The 4735-nt window shown below is 45.9% G+C and overlaps 1 long non-coding RNA gene across 2 annotated transcripts; it reads left to right on the top strand.

Moving 5' to 3' along the window:
• The first annotated feature begins 307 nt into the window (after window positions 1-307).
• LOC147913376 (uncharacterized) lies at window positions 308-4488 on the top strand. Of its 2 annotated transcripts, XR_015548863.1 has the most exons (4): window positions 308-375; window positions 742-840; window positions 3856-4054; window positions 4393-4488. It is a non-coding gene; the product is annotated as an uncharacterized LOC147913376 (long non-coding RNA). The 2 variants fall into 2 exon arrangements; XR_015548862.1 differs by having other exon boundaries at window positions 308-840.
• Window positions 4489-4735: the final 247 nt, after the last annotated feature.

The raw sequence follows: 4735 nt of genomic DNA on the forward strand, positions 1-4735 counted from the left end.
TAAAGTGTTAACATGACTTGTTAGAATGTGATGGAGCAAGCATAATGCCTTCTAAGTTTCATGATTTTTCTCCAGAATACTGAGATGGGTGACCTTGATGTTCAGTTTCCCCATAAATGTCTTTATTCAGTGATAAAATTAATTTCCCTATAAAACAATTCCCATAAAAATGTTAAAAATATATCATAGTCTCTGACTAAAAGGAAACAAAGCAAACGGAGCAGTTGAATAGCAGTGTAATAAATTCCATACAAGGATCTTACTGCAGCATTATGTATAATAGTGAAACTCAATGTAATCGCATTTCTATCAAAGAAGAAGTAAACAGATTATGGTATTCCTGTTCTTTGGAATACCTCTAAAACATCTAAAATGGTAAGTTAGAATGATGTGCACTGATAAGGAGAAACCTCTATGATATATGGTTTGGGAAACAGCAAATTGCAAAATGATGTAGTTATGTAATTTATGTTAAAAACGCTTGATGTGTATTTATAAATTCACAGGAAATGTCCAGATGCATAAACCCCACCCTGTTAACAACAGTTCCCTCTGAGTGGGAGAGTGAGTTTTCAGGGAAGAGGATGAAAGGGGAGGGTTTCACTTTATATAGATCTGTGTAATTTGACTTTTTTTGCAGTATGTATTCCTTTCATAATTAGAAAAATGAGTGATGTGACCGTTTGGTGCAGGACAACAGTATTATGTTCACGAGTCTCTGTATTGTATGTTACTGCACAGCACGGACTGTAGGAGAAAGCCCAGAGGAGCAAGGAAGACAAAGAAGACACGACACCTGCAAAAAGTCAGTGGAGTATTTCTCCATAACAAACCTTCCAGGTGAGTGACGGTCAGTATCTTCCACTGGTCCAGCTCTCACAATAAACCTAGAAAATGCCCAGGGTAAGCCAGAAGACCACGCCCCACTAGTCCACTCCCCGCCCAGGGCCTGTTTGTGCAGGGTGACTGCCATCAAGCAGACAATGGACTCAGGATGGGGCGTGTGCCTTTGGGGAGGCACAAAGTGGAAAACCAGCTAAGTGCACACACCAGGGAGGCGGAGTTTCAGGTGGAGATTCAAAATGTATCAAGAAACTATGTGAAGTGAAGGAAGCTATTTGACCTTTCTGAACCTCAGTGTGTCCCTCCCCCCCATAAAATGGGGATCACAGGCCTACTACACAGAGCTGTTGTGGAAGATACATAAAAGTGCCAGTGACAGCCAGTGTCCACATTATTAACAAAGTCATATCTGACTTCAAAATAATCGATGAAAACAATAATGTTGATGAGACCAAAGACGAGATGTCCAGCTTCATAACAGCCCCAGCAGCATGAGAATGAGAGGAGCTCTGTTGAAGTAAGCAGGGTTCTTCACAGCTCCACTGGAGAGGACAAACATGGACTACACCAGGATAAGTCACTGTTGTACAGTGACTCGTGTAGAGAGGGTGAGTCCCTAAAGACACTGTGAAATCCAGTTACACACAGTGGCTCCTAGGAAACAACTACAAAGCAATCAACGCAGCAGATAGGAATGGGAAGGGGGTGAGCAGAGGAGGGTCAGAGCCACAAAATCTGACGGAAGACACTGAACCATGATGAGTGCCCAGCTCTGTCAACAGCTGCTGTGGTTGCGCCAGGAGATCAAACGTCTGAGACAGCCATTGTGGGGACTGCTGGGAGCACAGTGGTCACTGCAGCCACACCCCAACAGCAGTGCATCAGAACACACAGACCCCGAGACTTTCCTCTACATTAATCCTTGTTTTAAGATGATGAATATCCTCATGTTACAATGTCTCCTTCCAACCCTTGTGGACAAGTGTCATCAGAACACCTGAAGAGGACATAGGCCAGAGTAGGGTGGAACCCTGGGGGCTGGGGTAGCAGCGCTGCACCTGACCACATGGACTATCATCCAGGCCTATTGAACATGAGAGAAGAACCCGAGGATGTGGTTTAACCAGAATTCCCTATCTTGCCACATTCAGAGACACTACAGAGTTTCTCGTCTGTTCTTTACAAAAATGTTAAATAATTCATGTGTCAATTCATAAAGAGGCAAATTCTTGACAAAGTGAAAGGGTCCAGTTTCCATGACCAGGTTTTTCAGTTGTTTTGATAATATCCCACATTCAGGATTCAGAAATGTAACCTATTGGGATGTGTAATATAAACAAGAACTTTTTTTCATGTAGATCAAAGCCCAGATTTTTAGGGAGGACATAAATCATGAAAGCTGCTAACCATTCCTCCACAGGTTTCAATAAGACTTTTAAGTTAATTTACCAATCTCAGGAAAAAAGAATTTGGCAATTCAAATTTTTTGTTTCTGCATTCAAGCGTACAGTACAACCAAGAGAATGAGCAGAAAAAAATTAACAGGAAGGTCTTGCTTGCTTTTCATCTTTTGCAAATAAGCAGGATATTTTATGCTCTGTTCCTTTCACTATTCTAATCAATTTTTAAAGAATATGGTACATCTGACTATCCCTAGGCATGTTTATCCTGAAACCTTGCCAGAATCCAAAGCAGAGATGTTAAAGCTGATGGGTTTCACATGCTGCCCAAGTGCTGTCTACCTTGAACATCCCTTTCCCAAAGCTGGACCACCGGTCTCTTCCAGAGGGATCAGAGTCATCACCCGTATCCCTGAGAGACTGGCCGCTCAGGCCTGAGCTGAGATTAGGTGATCAATCTAAAGGGCAAAATGCTTAAGCTATTCTCATCTTAAGGTTGCTGTTTTGGAGGCCACTGCCCTGGAATGCGTTGGTGAAAACGGTCTACTAGATACTTGCCTGGGAATTGGGTTGTTCTCCTCTGCTCTTAGCGGATCCTGGGGAAACCAGTGATTAACCTCATAGATGCCTCAACTTCCACATCTGTGAAAAAGGCAAGGAACAGCCAATGTTACAACCCTGCAAAGCTCTTAAGTTGTGCTTGCAAGAGGGGCCACAAGGACAAATGTCTCCCAGAGGCTGATGAAAGGATGGCACTTTGGCTGGAGAAGACAGAGGGCAGCAGGCCAAGTGGAAAGTTTCTGGGATGTCAAACCAGTTCCCATAAGCAATTTAGAGAAGCACCTGGACCTGGACTAGGTAGGAGGCTATGGAAAGACCCACAGGCACACAGGTGGGAGGAGGAATCAAGCAACGGAGGGAGGTGGAGGGGAAGAGGCATGAGTCTGGCTTCAATTTTGGACAAAAGCAGTTGCACACTGCAGGCCAGCGGCTGCCCATGCAGCCGCCATATCCTCCTAACTCCCTGGGTCCCGCTCCTCCTGTCACATCCCTCTGGGACTCAGTCCACGTGAAGTGGGTGCAGGACCAGAGTCCTGAGTCAACGGCGGTTTGGCCCTCGGCCAAGCTCACACCGCCCTGTTCCTCTGCCCTGGGCTAGGCACTATCCCCTGCCCAGAGCATCCTGGAAGTTGTAGTCCTGATACTCTGCAGGCTGCCGGCCTGGAGTGGTTAAGAGACAAAAGCTCCCAGCATGCAAAACTAAGGGCCCCAAATCCCGCCTTGTTCCTCCCCCCATGGGCCCCACCCCTCTGCTTCTCCACCCAACCCTCTACCCCACCTCTTCTCTATACCACGCCCACTCACCATGCCCTGTCCACCCCCCCCGAGTATGCGCAGTGTGGCTGGGCTGCATCCCTTGAGGCAGGTACTCAGGTAGGGGTGGGGCTTACCAGCCTGGCTGTTGCTGAGGATGCTTGCAGCCCTGGTGGAAGCTCCCTGGCCAGTATTTGAAATGTAAATTCAATATCTAAAATGGAAATACCGGGTGCCTGGGATCCTGGAATTTGCCTTTTCAAGGCCACATGTCCTACTATCCCCTGCATCCCTCCAGGCTGCCATGATCCTCCCTTTGGACCCCGTGGTCAGGGTCGCTGCAGAGATCCTCCCTTTGGACCCCGCCCGCCTGAAGGGCCCATACCTTGGTCAGGCGTCTTAGAAGGACTGCCCTGAGCCATGTCATAAAAAGGAGAAAACATCACAGTGGACAGCCCCAATTCCTGCATATACAGATGGGAAACTTAGGTGCACTGGTAAGTGACCCCTAAGCCCCTTCAGGGGACGACACGCACACCCTTCTCTGACGCTGCACACAGGCTTGTTCACTGGACTTCCTTATCCCAGTGTGGACCTCTTGGCCTCATTAACACAGGCAACAGCACTGAAACTTCCCGTTGGTCCTTCCCACAATGTTAGGCAAGTTTGTGTAGGAAGGTAATATGCAATTTCTGCTCTACTATAGGGCTGGCTCCTTGGGAACCAGTTTTAATATCTCTTTTCATATATACCCTCAGGATCACAAAATAAGCCAAATAATTTGTTGCTGTGGGGGGTTATGGTGATAATTCTCTGAAGTCATTTGTCCATGTAGCTTCTCTGATTGACTCCAAATACTACAGCACCACACGCTTCTAGACTGGTGGATGTGCAGCTCCACTTCTTTGCAGAGAGGACACACAATAGCAGAATATCCTTGGGCCAACTTTCTGGAGCATCAGTATTACTACAAGATTTGGAAGAAGCAAAGTTAGGTCATTTCCAAGGTAAGGAATTAAAAACTTAAAACTAAGATGAGGTGGAAAAGTCATATGCCACTAATAATTGTCAGTAATCTGTGCCTGAAATGTCAGACTTTCTCTGAGAAAGAACTCTGAGACCCTATTTCCCATTGTTTTAAATAAGAAAAATTAGAAAGCATAGCAAATCCATCAAAA

Source organism: Ceratotherium simum, chromosome 28 (assembly GCF_057802395.1).
Source record: "Ceratotherium simum simum isolate JZ-2026a chromosome 28, ASM5780239v1, whole genome shotgun sequence".
Taxonomy (NCBI): Eukaryota; Metazoa; Chordata; class Mammalia; order Perissodactyla; family Rhinocerotidae; genus Ceratotherium; species Ceratotherium simum.